At 42.9% G+C, this 22,295-nt stretch overlaps 1 protein-coding gene across 2 annotated transcripts in view; it reads left to right on the forward strand.

Annotated features, from left to right (window-relative positions):
* XYLT1 (xylosyltransferase 1) overlaps window positions 1-22,295 on the forward strand; it is a 190,333-nt gene that overhangs the window by 96,786 nt on the left and 71,252 nt on the right. The gene's annotated exons all lie outside the window — the stretch shown is intronic.

The raw sequence follows: 22,295 nt of genomic DNA on the forward strand, positions 1-22,295 counted from the left end.
GATAAGATTTTGAAATTGCTCGATGTATATTTAGTCTCCCAAATAAATGCTTGTCTTTGGTAGTTTGAGAGCTTGTTAGAAGTGAATAGCCCTGATTCCCCCACTCTATCTTTTTCTATATCCATGCTATGTCACTGATTTAACATGCAGTTGTGTCGAAGAAGTCATTCCTGATTGGCACCTTTGTAAGCAAGAACAGAGTCCTCCTGCCTCCTAGTATCTTCTTTAATGCACACAAAACTCTGAAGTGTTCTATTTACAGTTTTACTAATAAATTGTTCCTGGCAAGATCTTGGTTCTGAAGTCCTGGCCCTACTCAGAAAATGGCAAAATGCCATCATTTCTCTTCTCCAGTTTTCTCAACAACCTCCAGGGAGGCCGAGGAATTTTTTGGTCCCTTCTCCTTGAGCTCACTGAAGCTGGACCACAACAGCCAGATTTTGGGGTCGATGCTTACCTGGCAGCCTTCTCCCCGCAGGTGGCACCGTGAGAGTGGTGGGAGCTTTAAGCAGAATTATATTCCAGGAAAATGAGTATTTATTAACTCAGGCTCTGGAATAGAGATTGCATGTGCTTTACGATCGGGAAATTCAGAGAATTTGTTCTGCAGGACTGAGTAGCTTGTTCACTTTGAAGCAGACCCTTCTCCACGGTGCTGCTTGGATGATAACACAAAGCCTGCTGCAGGCAGCGCTGCTGGGGGGGGGCTGGCCATCCTCCAGGGCCACGCTGGCCAGTCACACCTACACCGCCTTCCCCTCTGCTGCTGCAACCTGTCTGGGAGTTAAGAGGCTTAAAGAAAGGGCCTGTTGCCTCCTAACCACGTCTTTTGTCTAGACTGAGGAGAACTGGGCACGTGTAGGTTCTCAGTGGATGCTGCGTATTACGCTGGCCGGTCAGCACATGAAATTGGGTTCAGGTTTGGGCTCGGCTTTCCTGTCCATCACTAATGCCTGTGTGTTGGGTCTCTTTCAGGCTGTGTTCTGGAGGGGGTGTCTTGTTCTTCACAGCCAGTGGAATTCAGCAAAAAGTTCAGCTTGCACATTTTTATTAAAGGCATTATGGATCCTGCATTTGAGTTAGGTCAGGAGTTCAGGGAAAAAAGCCCGTGTCCTCATGAATCAAAAGCTTTTATTTAGACACCAGTATCTTGATCTCACTTTGTTCCCAAAGGAATCATTCCGATGGCAAATGAAGATTCTTGCAAGACTCCCTCTGACCTCTCTGATGCTGGTGGTTTTGGGGGCCATCTTTTTAAGCTTGAACAGTACATTTTTAGGATTAAAAGATACCAGGTCATCTTTATGGGCATAAGCTCTAAGAAGCTCATCTGTAGAGCTCATCTTCCACTTTCTTGCTAGTCTCTCCAGGCATTTACTTACTTTGATGGCCAGTTGTCCTTCAGGCATGGTAGTCTGCAACACTCGTAGGTCTTGTCAGAGAACACCACAAAACAAAGCTGTTAAAACACTCTTTTTCTACAAATCTCATCAGAAACCTCACTACAAGGCAGCTCTCAATCTAACAAGGGTATAATTGCTTGTATCATTGTCTTTGTTGCAAAGTGATTGCTTCTGTTTCGTGGTGACCTTCTTGCCCAAACTAGGGATGAATTGTTTTGTTGAAGTCTTGATTCATTTGTAAAAGTCATTAGGACTTGTTAGAGAAACACTTTGCCAGTGAGAAAGCACCTTGCTTTGAGACTAGCTGTAAATCACAGCGGAAGCACTTGCTGCTTACTCATTTGTGCTTTTAATTGGAAATTGAGGTTGCCAGCCAGCCAGTGGATATTACCATGCAGTGGAGTATTTTCAGCCACTTTTAGACTGCTTCTGTGTATGTTGTGTATTGCTGTGCTGCATAATATTGTTCAGCTTGACGGTAGCATGACTAAACAGAACCATGTTCTCCACCTCTTTGTGGGCTGTGATTCACTCTGGGTAATTCACTGAATAGCAAGCATGAAAAGGGAATTTTAAAAGAGGAATTTACTGCAATATGTGTTTTACCCATTTGTACTTTCTCTTTTGCATGGGATCTAGGTGTAGCGGCTCTGAAGGAATTTCAGTCGTTATGTTTCTGTAAGTCGTTGAACATCTTTGAGGATCTAGCCCAAAGGTATTCTCTGTATCTGAGAAGGGGTCATGTTCTTTGCTCTTGTTCAAGATCATGGTAAGTAATGGTTCCTTACAAACGGGAGAGCTCGTCAGGGGAACCAAGCCCGGCTAAGTTGCCCCCCAGCTAAGTTTCCTACCTTGCCAGCGTAAGCAAATGGCTAATGAGAGCTAAGGCATCTGCTGAGATTAACTGGGAACAAGACTTCTGTGTTACACGCACTGGCTTTGCCAGGCCACTGCAGAGGCAGGCTTCACGGTGCTGATGTATGTTTTTGCATAATTCTATCGTTTTCTGCCAGGAGGTGAAGACAAACCCAAGATTCCCGTGAAATATTAAAAGCAAAGTGGGCTGGAGGTTTAGCTGATGTATATTGCACTAGCTTTGATGACCTCATTTAAACAAGGTCTTTCTTGAATAACTAAAGCTTGCTCCAGTATTTGTTTTCCCCTGTAACATTAAAAAAAAAAAAAAAAGACATTTTTGAACTTTGTTTCGTGAATTGCGGGCGGGTTTTCCAAAGTCTCCTTGTTCAGTCTGCACTCCTTACACAGCAGTCTGGAACATATGGACTGACTACTGCTGTTCTGATTGCTGATAGCTTTATGTACCTGTGTTTCAGGTGGCAGTAAAATGACACAGAACAGAAGAGACTTCTCTTCAGGAGCTGTCTGTTTTGGCTGGTTCGTTGTTCATTAGCTAATGCCAGAACAAAGGGTGCTGTATCTAACGAAGGGCAGTACCTCACTACTCAGTGTCAAAGTTCCCCATGCACACACACCCCCTATTACATGTTGAGCAACCAGTCTTGGCTACAAGTCACAGTTCCACAAGTTACTCCATCATAGGCTATTTTTACTTTTTAAGCTATTTTATTCTCTGCTTCAAGTGTCTAAATGAGTAGTTACCCAATCTTTTGCATTTCTGGGAAAATTCCCAGCTGCTGTCTTTAGGTATCTGCTCAAATCAAAGCTGATGAGACAACCGTTGGTGATTTCAGAAGGCGCTGGATCAAGCACCGCAGGAATTAATCTTGGTAATCTTTTGCAGTGCACCTTAAAGCGTCTCTGTGTACCTTTATCTTGGTCATTTTTAATGTCAACAAGGGAAAAAAAGACAGTTTTGGTCCTACAGGAGCAAGGAAGGATCAGGAAGAAAAGAAGTATTCAGGGCTGGAGATTCCTCCCTTTCCAGTCCTCAGAAGTGCATGGTCCAAAGCAAAGCATGCCCAGCTGGTACTGTGGGCATAACAACAGTTTTATGGCAGGGCTGATTCTGCAGACGTCCTAACAGCAGATCCCATTCAGGAAGCAGATCGCTTTCAGGAAGTGGGAAAATTATTTTTGTCAGGCTCCAGAGGAATACTGCAAGGAGGCTTCAAACACCTCTGGCATTCTTCACCTTGCTGACAAAAAGGAAATGTGTTTGACCTGATCCACCTCTGGAACCCCCTCATGTGAAATCCCGTTAGATTTGGCTCTGCCCTTTACTGTGACCAGGCTGATGTTCACACAGAAGTTGACACATTTTCATTTTTCTCAATCATTTATAGCCATTGTAGGCACAATTTGCCAAACTCAAGACAGAATCATCTTGTATTTCTCTTGATGTTTGCTTTCAGTTGCTGCAGACTACAAAAATTAGAGAAAAAATAGGAGGAATTAGAGCGCCCCACTGTAAACTTGAAAAGCCTCAGAGAGTTATATTGGAGTCCAGCCAAGCAGAAATCTCATTTAAGGGGAAAGAAAGATTCTCTTCTTGTCCCTATGATGAAAGAACCTATTTTTCAAAGTCTGTTTATGAGATTATCACCTGAGGATGTGGTTATTCGCAGAAGTCATTAAGGAGCTCCCATGCGAAGAGTGACAGCAGAGCATGCTCCGTTATGCCATGTTATAACCCAGTCATATAGCAGTAGGCTAGCACTTTAGAGATGTGGGTTTTGCTTGTTGATACATCCCAGGGTTATTGGGACACTTCAGGCAAGTTATTCCATGTCCAGACCAGGGATAAAAGTTACTTAACTCCATTGCAAAGTAACGTAGATGAAAAATGGTGTTCAGTGGCAGTGGTGCTAGCTTCGTATTTAAGAGGATTTTAAAATATGTTTATCAGAAGACTTGGATTTTTTTATTTTTATTTTTTACAAAATAATTAGTTTTTCCGAGCCCTCTAAAAGAGTTTGCAATATTAAGCTGCACAAAGTATCTTTAAGAAGAGAACGGTAACAGAAGTTCTCTGAAGTCACCTCTGTAAGCTCTGAAATCCACTGTTGTGTCCCCGAGAAGCCCAGGTATTCTGCTGGGGAACGACAGCAGCAGGAGAGCAGTCTAGATGTTTGTCTGGCCTGGCTTTCTGTACCTTCCAAGGATTTATTAAGAGTGCTGGCAGCAGTTCTGCAACTTTGCACTACAGCAGTGCAGAACAGTGAAATGGGAGCAGAAGTTTTCTGCACTATTTCCCCTCTGCTTTAATTTTCCTACCCCGGCACCTTCATCCTTTTGCAACAAGTGAGGCTGCTGGTTGCAAGAGGCGCACGTTGTGTGGCGTGTCAGTTGGCTACTGCTGTGTTAGAGACATGGGGGAAAGCACAAGAGTGTTGTTCTCCCTCAGTTTGGTAGCTATTAACATGTCTGATACTTGGGCACCAAAACAAACCCATTCTCTTTGTTTCAGGATGCCCAGAATGGGAGCTGTGCTTTTAATTACCATAAATTTCAAAGATTGCCCCGGGCTGTATTTGGTTTCCATAGAAATTTTCCTAAGGTAAAATGACAAAACAGTAATTTTTCATTTTGAATCAGCTATCCATGAAAGATTGGATTTAGGTCAGAATTTATTACCCTGCGGAACTCAAGCCAATATTTAACATAATGTCAGCTATCTTGATACTAGAGAATTTTAATGGCTATGCAATTTTATTCAATGATGAAGTTATTTCAGTTGTGTCATATATGTCTAGGCAATTTGATGTACAGAGCCTTGAGATGAAAATTGGATAAACATGGAAAATGGTGATTGATTGGTGGAAGGTTGCAATAATGTCTGCCTTGATATACCTTTTATTGTTAAATTATTTATCTAATGCAATCTCCGACACTTTTAGGAGTCTTTTAAGTTGGCATTAAATCGATGTTTAAATCTTCACAGTCAGAAAGGCCTCATAACTCAGACTGATAAATATCTTCTAACTTGTCAGGAGGAATAATGATCCATCTTAATATCTGAAAGTAGGAAAGATATTATTCTCTGTATTTGCTATGAATCCCTGTAGAAGGATTGAGCCATAAACCAGAAGAATTAAGATTAGGAGACAGAGAGAAATATTAGAAAGAAAAAGTGGAGTAGTAGTTTGTCTGGGGAATTGAGGGCAAATGCTGCTTGCTTTGAAAGATGGGTACAAATTCTTTTCAGGAGTGAGCAGCATCAGGTCGGCTCACCTCGCCATGCTGGCTGTCCCCGGGGGACCCGCCAATCCCTCCCCAGGTCCGCAGGGCTGCTGGATCCTGGAGGGGAAGAGAAGGAACTTGGTTTTTTTGGCTGCTAAGGCACGTGGATGGAGCACAGTCTCTGGATAACAAAGCCTGCTTTTGGCTGATTCCTATAAAACTTCATATAAAAGCACATGGTGGGGCAGTGGAGTGGAAATGTGGGCTTTGGAAGTGCTGGAAGCAAAACCACGGGATGGCATTGGGATCTGTCCCTTGCATGGTCCAGCCTGCTCCAATGCAATGGCCAACAAAACGGCCCTGAAGCCCCGGCGCTTGTGCTTGGCTCTGTGTGGCGTCTCACGTACTTGGTCTTACCCAGAGTTTGCCCACATACAGATAGTAGTTTTGTATTGCATTGTCCAGAAAACAGTATAGATCATGTGCCTGTTTGTTTTCCTCACCTATCAAGTGCTGTATGGCGAGGGACTGGGTTATTTATGTCAAACGCAAGCACAGCTGAAGCTGCCCCTTGCTCTCTGTACTCCAGTTTAAATACCAGAAAGAAAAAGTAAGCAGAGTCAGTAGGGAAAAAATTGAAATCCTCCTTCAGGTGGTAACTGAACCTCGTGAAGAGTGAATGGGAAGTGCAAGTTCCTTACCTTTCTTAACTAAGGAGATCTTGCTGAATGCTAATGCTGGGATTTTCTTTGAATAATAGAAAACTTTTTGGTCTTGGACATGGAGGCGGAAAAATTTATCATATGGAGAAGTGGGATGTCCAAGTGAGTTTTCATCTACAAGCATTATGGATCTATTTCGACTTATACCTAAAACTAACCAGCTCCACAAGCGCAAAGGTTCCCTAAAAATACCTTTAAAACTGTCTGAGTTTGTCCAGAACTCAAACAAAACAGGAAAACCATCCATCATCCCTGAGTACATTTCAAAGCTGAGGAAACATATTTCATCACTTGTATAAATCTTGGGTGGAAATAATTTTGATTTGACAATTTTCTGTTTGTTATCTTAGTTGAGAACTGAAAATGTGACTGATAGCTGGCCTCAATCTCTGTGGCTTCGTTTGGGTAGACCAGTGAACCTCACCAAGGTGGTAGCTTTTCTGAAATGCTGTTTTGTTCCTTTGAGATGGCATTTGCTGTTCCGAAAACCTTACATTTCTCCAGATTAATTGGATTAAGCTAGACAGGGATTTTCATAATGCTGCACAGTAGGCATTTAGCATCCCTAAAACTTCAGGCTTCAAAGAACAGTTACCTCAGCAGTTCAGGCTCCCTACCTGGGCTTGTTTATTGCTTTGAACATCCAGACATACTTTTATGACTCATAATCATCCATAAAGAAATTTAACTGTTATTTAAAATGCTCTGTTGGGAAGGCTCAGTAGTTATTAATTAATAATGCATCAGGAAAGCAACAAAAAGGCAGGTAAAGATGTAGTTAGAAGTACTGGCTGGATCTCTGCTGTCTTCAGAATTGGATTTACGTCTCATTTCCCAAGGGTTAGCTCATTGGTGAGCACTGGGGCTCTTCTGTTCATACTCCAGGCACTTCCCTTATAAAATACTGAATGATGCATGAATATATCTATTAATTAAAAGTAGATCTAAATGTGTTTAATACATAAAGCGTTGCTGGCATGCCAGTGTGGATTAAGAGGTACAACTGCCAGAAACCTCAAGAGAGGAGAACACAGAAACACTCCACAATGTCTTTGAGATGCAGGAAATTTAAAGCTAAGAAGTATAAAAAGGCCAAAACCAACCAACCAAAAATCCCCTTTGAACTGCTGTTACATATTGCTAAAGAGAATTAATAATTGAAGTGTATACTTTAACTGATGAGGTTCATGGACATCAGTTTCACCACCTTATCTCGGTGCTGGTGAGGATTAAGGCCAATGCAGACCTGATGGAAGTGGGATGACGCTCGGACCAGTTGAGCACTGCTTGGCTTGAAGAGAAGGGATGAGCTGTCGGGAGGTTTCCTACACCTACTGCTGGCTCCGACTTGAACTCTATTTAGCAATATTTTCTTCAATTTGACTTTCACGCTGATTACCACATTTGCAATGCATCCCGTTTTCGTGTGGTAATTGGTAACCTGGAAAATTTACTTGGTGTGCAAGATTTAATATTAGTTTCTGCTGTCCTGCTGACAATGAATTAGCATTTTGGACTCTATCATATGTTCTCAGCAGGCACATATGTAATTAAAGTGAACACACGTTGGGTTTCATATTAACACTCAAATCACCTTTGGCAAAAGGTCTATATGCTCCTTTGGGATTATACTCTTGGGCAATGTAATTATAGTGTCAGGTGTAATTGTTATTTTTAAATATTTTTTAATTTAGCCTATTAACCCTTTCCACACCAATTGACCTTTGGATTTGAAGTGTTTTTTTTGTGTGTTTTTTTTTTTTTTCTTTCTAATAAAAGGGTTGCCAGCAAACGGACATCCTATTTCAGATGTCTTTAGTGCTGTGAAAGTTGTTCCATTGAACATCAAGCATTTGGTGTCAAAGTACATTGAATTAATTTACAGAAATTTCAGAAATTGAAAGTGGTTTTGCATTAAGGAGAAGATGGTACTTAGTGTGAAAGTGAAATCAGGGTGGTAAGCAAAATGCCTTTTTTTTTTTCCTATTTTAAAATATTCTGAAGGATTACCTTTAGGCCACTTTGGTGTTAATTTTAACAGCATTAATTAGATCTGCCATCCTCGAGCACTTCATTTGCATGTGGCAGGACCAAGGTTGGTAGGGAACAAGGAGGGAGGTGTCACTGAGGCACAAGGAGAAGGGGCCTGAGGAATGACTGTTTTGATAGGGACTCCGTGGTGGCTTTTTGCTCCATCCGAAGAAAGGCAGAGGGCTGTACATGCATCAACAGTGTGCCTTTAAGCAATGCCATCTTGGGAGCTAATTTGAAGAAGTTTTTCATCATTCTTTTAGTGTCAAAGTAAAGATACTAGGCAAGAAGTGGTATTTGAAGGAAACTGCATCTCAGTTGCATTTGGTTCTTTTAGCTAAAATGGGGGATAGCTAAGGAAGCTAAGAGTTGATCTGCATTCATATGGATCAGGGGTTGTTCAGAGCTGAAACAGGAACAAACCAAGCAGAATTTGGCTCAGACATGCTAATTCTCTTTTAATACTAATTTTACACTGCCAAGTTGCCACTGATTTCAGATGGGTGCCTCCTGCTTCATTCATTCATGAATTCAGCAGATGAACTTCTTTGGTGTTTTTCTTCAGCCTTTGAGCTATGGAAGGATAAATTCCACAGCCGCTCAGAAGTGTCCGCAGCTGCAGTAGGATCGAGAGGCCTCGCTCTAACTGGAGACCTGGCTGATTCCTCATCCTCTGGTGGTGTTTTTTTTTACCTTTCTGTACGTCAGAGGTGCCAGCATTAGAATTCTTACCGATCCCACCCTGGCAGATAGTAAGATGTATAACTGTTCTTACAACAAACCTATTGGAGGCTTTCCTCTGTCTCTGTTCCCCCCGCCTCCTCCTCATCCTGAGGATGCTGAAGGCCTGCAGGCAGGACCAGCTCTGCTCACCCTCCGTGCCTCCTGTTGCTCGGTGTCTGAGGGCTGCAGCCAGCTGACAGCCAGGGAGTCTTTCTATGTAGCTGGGCTCTACCAGTATTTCATATTTTCCCCCGTCTCTTTTTCTTAAAATATGTTATTTTACAATCTGTGAGATGTTTCATGTGTTTCGCACTTTCTCGTCTCCCAAATTAGTTTTGCGTAGCAGTTTTGCTGCCAGTTGATGGTTTTTCTGTCCTGCTTTGCCATGAAAGCCAAGTTGTGAGCGAATTGTTTAGTTTGGAGCTCCAACCTTTTAGCAGAGGAGGAATGGCGTTACATCGGAACGTAAGTGCTTTTTTTTTAAGCCACCCCTTGTGAAAGGGACAGTCAGATAGGTTGTGTGTAAGTGTGTATGTGGCAGGAAAAAGAAAAATTACATTGCAAGCCAATGCTACTGAAATACATCTAGAGCTTCAAAGCATTTTTTAGCACTCGCTTTACTAATTAAAATGCATAACTGCTTGGACTTGTGCCTTGCTTCCTAGTATGCTGCACCACTAAGTCATTCCTAGAGATCAACACTAATACATCGCGTCCGCTCCTGCCAGACTCCCCACGTTCAGCGCTGTGAGCAAGTGGTGCACGAGCAGAGCCTCCCTGCAGCCAGCTCTGGCTAAAGCTGTGCCAGTGCATGGGCAGAGGTGCTGGGAGGGCAGGATCAGTCCCCCCTGCAGTACATGGCCTGTGGCTGGTTCGTGCCTCTGGCTGCTAATGGGAGGTGGGGAGGGCAGCCACTGCTACAGAGCTAAAATAATCTTGGGAATTATATCCATTACTATTTGTTGTCTTTAAAAAAGGTCAGCATTAAAATTTTTATTTTTAAGTGTTGGGCAGGAATTTCTTTTTTGGTGGTAGAGGACAGACTCCTACAAATTGTTGTTTAAGCAGCTCCTTGATGTCCAAAGACATCACAGCCTTGTTAAAGTCTGTGGGAAATGTGTAGCTCCGGTTTATAAATTATGGTATTATTGCAGGAATGTATTTCACGTACGAATTCTCCCCAGATGCTTTTAACAGCAGCCAGTAACTTATTTAGTCAATACAATGACATTTTTCTACCCCCTTCTTCTTTTTTTTTTTTTTTTTCAGCAAAACTGAAATGTCTAGTGAAATACAGAAAAAACAGTTTAGTTTGCTGTTGTCGAATGATTCCTTTGCCAGCAATTTGATTTTCCTTTGTTTTCCTCTGGTGGTATGCTAATGGGATCTTTTTATACTATGATGGAGTAATAGAATGGAAGTCCTTTATTTTAGCAACAAGATTGTGCTTTTTGTCTTTGTTCTTCACCCGTAAACACAAGTGCAAATATACATCCTTGTGAAAAACAACCCAAAAAATTTTCATGACAACTTTTTAAAAATCAAGCTCAGCTGGGATGGAACGGGTAGGAATTTGTTGCTTGCTTGTGAAAGTAGCGTAGTAGGGGTTGTTTTCCTCATTGGCTCAAAGGCATGGATGGTAAAAGGACAGCATCCCCATCCACCTGCTGAGACCGCGGTCCACTTACTCTTGTTAGTGATGTGTCTAAGTAACTGCTGTTCAGCTGTGAAAAGGAATTTGGAATTCTGTCGTTCTCACACATATTTAATTACATGTCTTTATGAGTGAAAGAGATTTTGACATCTAAAATCTGTCCTTTTTTTGGTATCTAAAATCTGTCTTCTGTATGGCGAGCTTTTGCCATTCCTGGGGATGCTCACCATAAGCAATGTGTCACGGAGCACTTGGTGCTGGGCTCAGCTCAGCTCAGGGCAGGATTTGGGCTCTGGAGAGGATGGGGAAGCTGCAGAGGTGTTCAGCAGCCGTCTTGTAAACGGATGTGTCTCTCGCAGAACCGATCACAACGAAGCATGGAATTGCAGATACGATTTTCAAGGCACCCCAATTGGATTAGAGGGATTGTATTAAAGATATGTTGACTATGAAATGTTTAGAGGATTAGTGCTCCATGATTTTCTTAAACCATCTGTTCTAATCCCTCTTGATCAGCAGCAGCATCTTGAAGGCATTGCAGCCAGGAAGGGGAGCCCAACCCCACCTCTCCCATCCGAGAAGTGCCATAGTTTGTAGTAATGTGGTGGGCAGACCGAAATTCTCAGTCCTCAGTAGTACATCCTCAGCATTTTTGTTTAAGTAGGTCCTAGGGTATTGTTTTTTTTTCCCCTAAATGCATACATTCCCCTCCTGAGCGTTTTCCACATGAATGCATGATTTTGCAATATCAGGGTGGCTTGTGCAAGAATTACCATCCATCAATTTCTCCTCTGTTTTGACCTGTGCATATATGATAAAATCCAACTAAAGGAGTGAGGTGCTATTTATTATTCAAATGTTATTGTAACTTAGCATACCATATGAGTAATCTTCTGAAGTCTGCCAAAGGAACCAGTGTTAATTGCTTACAATAGAATATATTTGCTGTTGAAAATGTCACAACATAATTATGTTCCATTTCTCTGGCTGACAAGTAATATACTGGAAGAAAATTGGTCCTCTTTTTCTTCTGTGTTGGGTAAAATTATTCATGCTCACCCTTTAAGTAGTATACATGGTAGCAAACTTTCTTGAAGCACAAGAGCTAATCAATGATAAAATAATGAATGTGTCATTATTCAGACAGAGAAATAAAAAAATACATCATGTAGGGACTGTGAAGTGCACAGGGTAAGATTATGAAAATTAAAATTATACTGAATTTGTTGATTTAATGCACATAAAGCAGAGAGAAGTAAAACGAGATTATAGATGGGTGTCAATTTTAAGGGAAGGCCCAGAGCTTTGAAAAGACTGGTGATTCTTGTGTCACAGTTCCTATTTCTGCTCACCAGAAGGACTTCGTTGCTGAGTGAGGAGCTGGGGACTGTAGGAGGGAGGCTGAAGGCTCCTGCAGGGAGAGTCGGCTGGGCTCAGTGTTCACAGGGCTGGATGTGAAGCTGCCAGCACTGGGGTAAAGTCACCCAATCCAGCTGATACTGCTGAGCAGAGTTAGCAAGAAATCCCCAGTGCCACAGGGCAAAGTCTGCAGGAAGGGAATGGCCGTGTTTGTGCAGCCTTCTTGCTTGTGAGCAGGTTTGGGAAAACCATTGCTAACCAGTGTCTTTTGCCATACTCTACTTCTATAGAGTTAGGTGTCAGCACGTGCTGAAAAAAGTATGGTCTGAATGCAGAAACTGCATTTCGTTGCGAAGCAGGTTTTGAAGATGTGGTGTTTGAGTTGAAATATTTCAGTTATGATTATTTGTTAGCTAGTGCACCAGCGTGTACAGTGTGCTCATACACACACAAAGCATGCATGTATCCATGGTACATGTGCATATGTGATTCTGATGTCTCATACATCTTTTATCGCCGTGATGTGACATTCTTTCAGGCAGTCGGATGCATCCTAGCCCTGCAAGTTTTGGAAACCCGTGAAGCTGAACTCAGCCTGGTGCAGAGGAAGCAAGTCTGGCAGCTCTGGAGTGGAGCTGCTTGCACACGTGCTATATATCTTTTGTCTCTGTGAAGAGAGTCCTATTAGTTTCACTTGCAGTGCAGCTGGTGTCAGCTAAAATGTAAGTCTGAGTTTTTACAACATTTTAGGACGTGGACGCACGGCACAGGTTTGCAGATTTATTTTTGCTTTGTTGTTAGTGTCAGTCTTTCTTCTCAGTACCTAACAGACCTGTTCAGACTAGCTATGCAAAATACCTGTAAAAGCCTTCACTTTTTTCATCTCTTACCAACATCGTGTTTATGGTTACCTTGGGCACAGAATAAAGGCAGACTGTGTCCTTCAAATTCTGAATCAAAAAAAAAAAAATAGGAGTCATATAATGGGAGTCTCAAAGGATAAATTTGAAGTTAGCAGCCCAGGTCCCATATGATATAAACGAGCTCAGTCCTGCTGTTGCAGTGAAGTTACTCTGGCTGTACGCTGGGTAGTTACAGTGTTTAGCTGTACATTTCTTAAGACTATCTGGGGAAAAGATCATTGACGTAGGACGTGAAAGATGACAGCACAGTAAAACAGAGCAGGAAGACATTGATCAGCCAGGTAACAAACACCCTTTTATCTGTCTATTTGTTCCTCAGTAGTCATAGCAGTACACAGATACCTCCTGGGAGCTAATGTGAAGTAGAGACTGTTTTAACTGTCTGAGTGCCTGTGGTTTACTGGTTACTCGTGCTGCGAGCATGACAGGAAAAGACGAAGTAAAGCCTATGGATGTGTCAGTCTCCAAATACCCTGCAAAACAGAGAACGGGTGCTGGAATGAAGAAAAACTTTCCAATGCTAATGTGAGCCTTGATAAGGCTCTATTTCTGTTGTGCTTGGGGTGTGTTTTGTTGATATTGTTGCTGTCTTGTTGCCTTGGTTGCTCTGCAGTAACTGGTTAGCTTTCAGGTTTCTTTTAAACTTGCGGATGATATGAGGCAGAAAAGAAGAGAAAGTCTCAACTGAAATAAGGACACTGTCAGTGTTTCCTTCTCATCCTGTACAAGAAGCCTAAAGGCTTGTCCAGCAGGGAAGGGAGTGAGGTGCTTCATTTCAGAGAAGAGCTGACTCCAAAACCCACGGCCCAAGCAACTGTTGGGCTGTCAGTGTGTCCGAGCGAGGAGGTCGGTCTGTCTGCAGACAGAGGGCAGGCACCAGGCAGGCCCCCTCTGGTGCACGGTTCAGACCTCCTCAGTCAGTCGCTGACTCGTGTCTGATTCAGGTGCCCCTAGGGCAAACTGCAGGACCTGGAATCACATCAGGGCTGCCATCACCCGTCCCCAGACAACATCTCAACTTGACTGGGATGAGCCTGACGTATGTGTGATCCCCTGCTATTGCCCACGCTGCCGGAGAAACCCAGGTCCCTCAGCAGAAAGGAGCACTGCTGCGCTCTGGCCAGGCCTGCCTCTGCTGCCATAGCTTGAGCAGCCCTTAGAGGATCCTTCTGTCTCCACCAACAGTTCATAGAGGCCGATGTCGTAAGGGAGACACCTGAACTATATTGCTGCACGTGGGCAGCCTGAGTCTGGCTGCTGTGACAGATCAGAGGCAGCCTTTCACTGGGCCAGAATGCCCAGGGCCCTGTCTGGCCTGGCCTTGAGCACCTCCAGGGATGGGGCACCACGACTTACTGGGCAGCCTGTGCCAGGGCCTCACCACCCTCTAAATGAGGAATTTCTTCCTTATACCTAATCTAAAGCTACCATTTTTTTAGGTTAAAGCCTTGTCCTGTCACTGCACTCCAGGACAAAGAGTCACTCCCCAGCTTTCCTGTAGCCCCCTTGAGGCACTAGAAGGCCGCAGTAACGTTTCCCCAGAATTATTTGGGAATTATGCTTGATTTTGGTGATTTAGCTGGTTGGTCTCCACAAGTTTTGACCATTACTGGTGGAAAAGGAGAAGAGTTCTTCTCAGATATGATTTAAACGCCTCAGCTGAGGGTCCCTCTCTGCAGGGGCTCGACAGAGAAGCCAGTGTCTCTGGTTGGGCCAGAGAGCCAGGCTGGAAAAATCTTTATTGGAGCATTTTCTAAGCATCATAACATACAGGTAACTTTCTCTTGTTTGGCAGTTTCTAAGAGCAAATTTTAAAAGCTCAGGTTTCAATTCAGCGTCATAGAGAGTGCTGTCTTTGGCGAGGCAGCACAGCTTTGAAAAGAAAGAGTTGCCTCCCAAATGTTAAGGCAAACTGAGGTGCAAGGTGCTTTAGTCTTTCTGCAAGGAACAGTTGTGTCTGTTGTTGGATCTGCTTCTTAGTTTATCTCTAAAGTCCAGTGGTGTCACTGGATATAGCCAAACTAATTATCATTTAAAAGGCATTTGGTATTCACCCTAATAATGTTGGTCATGAACTAATTGGCTCTAAATTGATAAATATTGAAATGCATTCCAATTCAACATTAATTAATGTTGTTTATTTATTTCTTCATGAGAGTCAGTGAGAAAAGGGAGAAAATGCTTGGCTAATGCACTCCAGCAAAACTACAAATAATCGTGATTTGTCTCCCAGGAATGCCACCATTTCCATAATTAGAATAGTCAAAAAAGCGAGCTAGATAGTTATCGTAGGAAATTGTTCTGTGTGCGTTGCAAGTGCAGTGTAGCAGTAGCTGTTAATTAGACTGTCATTTGCAAAACATAAAAATGGTTTCAATAACTACTTGAGACTGACTGCAAGACAAGATGGAATCTTAATTTGAAATATGGCAGGCTGCTTCTGGACTGAATGCTGCCTGGGTTTGTTTGAAACCTTGCTGATACGAATGTGTTGGTACAGCACGTACACATAGCTGATGGTCTGCACTGAGGTAGATTTTGCACAGTCCTGTGTTACTGTGATTGCTTTGTGATACAAAAGATAGGATTTGTTCTCAGGGTTCTTGTATTTCCTCTTTTACAGTGAATCCTTCATATCATGTGAAAAAGGTCCACTAAGTTTCATGGGGCGGGGTGTCTTTCTATTAGTGTCTGATGGACAATGCCTGCCCAGTGGGACAGGAGTTCTTGAACCAGTGTTTGCAGTGATGCATGCAACACAAATGTTAAAGAGCTATAGCAGAAGGATGACAGAGCAGGGATGGAAATGTTTTCTTTCAAATTCCAAAATAGAAAATCATATTCTTTTTTTTTTTCCTTGGGAAAAGATAGAAACAATTCATTATCTTATGATCCACCTGTGAGCATGAAACAGTTCTACATGTGTCCTCTATGTTCCTACCCTTCTTTTTTCATGCACGTTTTATTATTCTGTTCATAGAAAATGTAGAAATCTCTCCAGCATGGGGGTTACGGTGAAATCAACCCAATTCTGTAACTACAAGCATTTTCCTTTATCATATTGAAATACAGCGGGGGTATGGAACTGCTTAACAGGTCATGAATTCACTGTATAGAAACTTGCAGTCACCTCCTGAAAGGACTTGTCCAGCTGTAAGGCAGGGACTCCTCGCCTCTGACTGCCCTCAGTTTGTGCTGTCATCCTCTGAGATGATTAAAGCAGACCCAAAGTGCCCACATCAGCAGCCCCTTTGTTCCAAGCCAGGGCTTCTGCTCAGCATGGGAGAACATTGCTGAAATCTGTCTCTTTAATGTTAAATGGACAAGTCATTGAGTGCTTGTAAATTCTGTCTCGCTGCTTCCCACCTACCTGGCATTGATTTTTGCTTATGGGTTACTTGATCATATGAACTTAGAGAGGATCATAAATTGCTTCTGTAATTCATGGTAGAGTCTGAGAAGGAAAAATACTTAGGCAGCATTGTAGAGATAAAACATTAGTGCAAAAAAAATGAATATCCACTTTTAGCAGCATAATTTCTGAAATTTTATCCAAAGTGCTCAATGTTAACTTATAGATAGTAAGTATGGGTAACACCAATCTTAAGGAATTCTTCAGAACATACCCAGGAGCATTTCATTTTGCAAATCATAAGCATTCCTCTCAAATCCATATGCCCTCAGGAGAGTTGCACAGATCTCAGCTGATTTCACCTCTTCTCCTTTGCTGAGTGAGTTAAAACCCAGTAAAAGAAGCAGCACATATGAGCAATCATGTTAATTATCTTCAGCAGGAGCCTGGCTTGCTTTGCTGGAGGTGAGTCCCAGCCCCTCCTGTAGCTGGGCATTGGTGACCGGTGAAGGTGCTGGCAGAGGAGTGCTGGTGGTCACCTCGCAGGGCGCAGGACGTGCCTGTGGTTAAAGCTGCTAGCATTGAATTCCACCACAATCGTACCTGCTGCCCAGCTCAGCTTTTGGGCGATAGCCATCTGCAGTGTGACACAATCCTATATGAACAGACCTCTTACATACAGATAATAATAATTTTTAAAAAATCTGTGCTCACCTAGAATCTTTTCTTTCACAAAAGATGTCCATAAGGGTCGCCACAGAATAAATGAATCATTTCCCCTATTAGAGGTGAAAATTGGCATCCAAAGGCAGGGATTCTTGTTGTTTGAATTAGTTTTCTAGGTTCTGGGACAGGAAAGTTTGCTTTCTCACGTAAGTATAGGTGAGGAACACACAATGTGCTTCTGAAGCTACCTTGTCTGTGCAAGGTGTGTCTTCACTGGAGGGTACAGACAGAACATCCCTCTGGAGCCTGATGGCAAATGAGGCACTGACTGAAACAGGTCATTACAGTTACAGAGCATCCTCTCTTGCTTAACTCCAACAATAACGCCCTCTCTTGGTGGAGTTAAGCAAGAGGGGATGTTCTTTGATAAGTCCAGATAAATTTTGCTATCTTCAGGCCCTCAAAGAATTTTCATCAGATCCTAATGACGCCAGTGAATTGCTAGAAAGCTGTTTCTTTTGTTAATATATACTGCCAGCCACTTCTGTTACTAGCTATGTTACAAAAATTCAGGCTTCTAAATAAAGGAAGGCTTTTTTTATTATTCTTATCTCCATTTGAACACAGCAAAACTGTCCTTGCTCCACACTAACCAAAATGGAAAACAGTTTCAGGTGAAACCATGTCTAGTAATTACTAATTTTCAGTCCCCTGGCTTGATATGAGTTGTGAACAATTGCAAAAAAGGAGTTTATAGTGGAAACCTGCAACTACTGCTCACTTGCAGAAATGGTCCCACTGAAGGGAACGGGGCTCTTCCTGTGAGTTCAGGGAGAGATGCAGAGCTCTGCCTCTGTGGAGCACTTACAGCTGGGACTCCCACTAGGGAGTCATCTGATTGTGTTTATGGATGCAATAAGAGTTAATATTATGCTGAACTACACAGCAATCCCTCTTCTGATGTCCTCTGTCAGTTGATTCATGGTATCAAGGCATGGTGCACGCACAGAGCTGTGCTCGGGTCAAGGCAGCAGCATCCAGGTGCCTGTCTCTGTGCAGCGACATTCCGCTGAACAGACAGGGCAATGCTAAGCTGGGAATAGAAATGGATGGAATAATTTGCAAAAAATAATATGGCTCACAAAATTCATTAAAAGATTGTTTCGTGCTGCTAGAGAAGTCTGATGATCTCATTAATTAGCACTAGAAGTAAAAGATTAGCAAGTTGGTTCGGAGTTATGTTGGTGGATGATTGAGCATTATGTGGCACCACAACAAATAAGAAAGCACACAATGTTTATTATTCTGGCATTTAGTAATACTGCAGTAGCTGAAGATTAAACTCTTAATTATGAGTATTGATTTCTCTGGGGTGTAGGAAGTGCAAACTAGAACTGCACTGGAGCAGAGATTCTCCTGTTACCTGCAGAAAGAGGTGTGTGTTTTCCTGCTAGGAAACCTTGGAAATTGTGTTGTGTTTTGAGCAGGAAGCCAGGAAGGCAACTGATGTTTCCAAGTAAGTTTATAAAAGGCATTTGGTCATGAAGCAGAAGGGCACTTTTTGTTTTCAGTGTGTGATGGCAAAATGCATCAATATGCTTGCGTACAGGGGCTAAGAAATGTTTGTTACAGCCTGTGTGAGCAGCACTGCTTTTGCTGAGCTGGTGGTTTGTCTGAAGCAGGCAGCATGAGACATCTCTCCTTGCCCACGGTTTCCATTGCATAGTGGAACTGCAAGCTTGGAAGTTTCAGACGAGCCCTGCTGCTGTGCTGCCTGGGCCAGGTGGCAGCGAGGACACTTCTTTCACTGTCCCTGCTCGTTCATGCATGCAAAATGATTTCCAAGGCATAGCCAAATTATAACTGTAACAAAACATTCTTCCACTTTTTTTGTTGTTATTGTTTGTTTTACCTTGTATTAACATTGTCAGCATTTCATTAGATTTTATAAAACACAAATCTGCAGAAGTTACCCTAGAAAAAGGGTAATTCCCTGAGCCTGTAGGAAAGTCCACCTAACAGGCATTGCACACTCAATGGGAGTGGAGGATAAACCTGGAATATTATGCACTCAGAGACTGCCATAAATGATCCTGGAGTAGGAAAAGAAGGTGGGAATTCTCCTCTGCTATCTTGATGCATTTTTCTCAGAAAGACAGATGCTGGCACAAGCAGAGGTGAGAAGTGTTAGTGAGTGCCCAAATCCCATGCACCTGGTGGTTGAGAAGGAGACAAGTAAACAAAGAAGTGAAAATACTGTAAAGGGCTGCTTGGAACCAGGGAGAGAAAGCTGGCCTTCAAAACTGCTTTTTGTTGGACTCGAGTGACCAAGAGTGGAGGCCACTCACACTCTGTGTGAGATTTAGGGCACGTGACAAATGGCAGTGCAGTGATAGCACTGAAGTAGCGATCAAATGCAAGTTCTGCCTTAAAATCCATCTAGATTGTTATCACTGTGGCACATTAGGATGCTAAGTGAGAAGTATCTGAGGCATCTTTTGTGTGTTCTGTCCCAATACCCAGAAAGGAACATGCTCCTAAGTGAGAGGCAGATCATTAATCAGGAGGCATTACCATGACGTGAAAGGCTATGGTGTGTACACACATGAGAAGCCTTATAGCAGTGTCATGGTTAGAGCCCTTCTATTCTTGACATGGTTTCTACAGCTCTGAACTCCTACTGTATTTATTTAGCAAAAAGATGCTCAATGTTTCCTGCCAATTTCTTCTTATTTGCAAACCAGACTGGTTCTCTATCAGTGGAGCAGTCTGCAAAATAGAGGGTGCTAATCAGCCACAGACGAAAACCAGGGAAATGCCAATATAAAGCAGAAGTAACGGATACTCGGACATATGGAAAAAATACAACATTCTTACCTTTGTGAAATTCCAGGCAGCCAGGGAAAGGATTAGATTACAGAAGCCGTAATAGCATGCAGGTGGAAAATGGGACTGTAAAGACCTGAACCTCAAGAAGAAGGAAGGAACACTTGGAAAAAGAGGTTAGAGTAGGAAAATAGCAGGGAGGAAAGTATGTCGCTTCAAGAATTTATTAGAGAAACCTGATGAAGTGAGGTGGCGTTTCAGATGAAAATTTGGTAGGATTTTGTTTTCAGTAATTGCTAGATAAATGATGGTGTGGGTATTGAAAGCAAGTGAGATTAAAATAAAAGACCCACAATATGGCTATTTTAAATTCCCATCACCTTTTACATTGTCATTGCAGAAAGCCACTAATTTCAGAAAAGAGGTATCCAAAATGTAATGAAAACCACTAAAAGTCTTTACGTCCATTGATGGGACATTGTCAGCCTGAAATCAGAGCAGTTTAAATGAAAAATGGATTAGTTTAGCTACTGCAATTGCCCTTCATTCTCCTGCCGGTTCTCCTTGCGAGCATGTTTTCTTTCTTTCACGATCACTTTCTGTCCCTGCTGCTGTGCAAAAGCCCTAAGCGCACCCATGGGGAAGCTCAGCAGCAATGTGGGAGGAACAGAAGAAGTGAGTATACATAAGTGCCATAGTAGGCTAACTGGAAATGATAGAAGAAATGAAATTTAAGTCCTGTTCTAATCTTTTAGGCCGAGTCTTATTGAGTTAGTGGTGGATGATTTTTAAAGAAATATCATTTAAGTTGTCAGTGTCCTTTTTAAAATTAAGTGTGACTCATGGGGCTAGAACTTTCCTGATAGGTAGCCTGAATACATTTTGGGGCATGGAAGTTGAATTAATTTATGAGCAATGCTACTGCAGATAGACATTCCTTGAGGGGCTGCGGGAGGTAAAGGTCTTTTACCTGGGGCAGACAGGCACATGGCTGCTTCCTAGCCCTGTAGGTAGTCCAGCAAAGAGCCTTATTCCAGAGGCTGGGTGCACCTCTTACACGGGCAGCTTTCCTAGAGCTCCAGGCCAGGACGAACAGGTCCTTCCTTAAGGGAGGTGGAACACAGAAGCACTGCTGAGGAGGAGAACCTGGAGGGAGGGTCACGGGAGGCAGTGAAGCCATCCCTCCCCATGACCTGCTGCTGCTATTGCAGCAGGACCTCTCACTTGTGCCTGTCTCAAGGAGTCTTTCAGTTACTGAAGTACAAATTTCAGTGCAATCAAATGGATCAAATTGTTCAGGTAGCCAGAGCCAGTGTTCTGCAAGCCTTCAGCTGCTCTGTTGTTCTGAGCTCATCCTACTCCTCTCTTTTTAATAAGGAGGAGATGCAACAAGAAGGATTAAGCAATGTCATTTTTTCTGTGTCCAGTTTTTCTTTTGTAATTAATACATATATAAAAGAGCTTTTGGTCTTGTTTGGTTTACTTTTATCGACATGTTTCGAGTTTCAAAGAAGTGAGAAGAAGGCTTTCCCTCACACTTACTCTCTCTTCACGCTTGGCAAATGTCTGTTTTTTCATTCTATGTATTAACTCAAGTGTCATTGAGCGTGTTTTTTTTAATTACTTCAGGAGATGGTTTGGGAGGCACAGCGGGCTTCATGTCTGTGCTGGCTCTGGCTGATAGCCAGGCCCAGCCGCCTCAGGCCCGCCTGCGGCCTGGCGCAAACCGAGGGGACGTGGAGCTGGGAGGGGAGAGAGGAGCAGCCCCAAAGGCAGAAGCTGGGCACGACTCAGCCAGATACGCTCCTCCCTGCCTCTAGGAAGAAACAGAGGAAGCACATCAGGTTGAAAAGAGTATGATAGAGCTTAGTAAGATCCCCTGCCAGTCATCTTTTCTCAAGGCTGAGCAGACCCAGGTCTCTCAGCCTTTCCTCATGGGGAAGTTGCTCCAGGCCCCAACTAGGCTCTTGTTGGGAAGGTAGGAAAAAACAGCTTTGGTGAGGAAAAAACTTCCTTATGTCAGAGGCAAACAAAAACTTGATTACTACAGTGCCTATAAGGCAGCATAAAACCTAATTCTGCTGTGTTTCCAGGAGGGTTTGAAACCACTTTCAAGCAAAGCAGGTTGAGGCCCTGTCCCACCCGTGGTTGCTGCTGGGGGAGGTCAGTGTGGGCAGGGGGTGGTTTTGTTGAGCTGGTTGTTTACTGAGCACATAGATGTGCATTGAGTCTGAAATACCCTATTTGGTCAAAACATGGTCGATGAATAAAGGGAGATGTGTTGGTGTCCTTGCACGTGATCTCAGCTGCTGCTTTTAGCTGCTTCAGCTCAGGCATGGCTATTTCTAAACCTTCACCTGTAATGTGAAATGAATGTTTGAGTCCTGCCCCTGTGTACATGCATTTCTAATAATTAAATATGTATTTGCAGCATAATAAGAAGTTCGGGCTTTTCAGGATGGTCAAATGAATTCACCCTTCTGAGGAAATAAACCAAAATCAAAGATCATGGGACTTGGAGACTCTCCCTCCCCT

Source organism: Anas acuta, chromosome 15, assembly GCF_963932015.1.
Source record: "Anas acuta chromosome 15, bAnaAcu1.1, whole genome shotgun sequence".
In the NCBI taxonomy this organism is placed as follows: domain Eukaryota; kingdom Metazoa; phylum Chordata; class Aves; order Anseriformes; family Anatidae; genus Anas; species Anas acuta.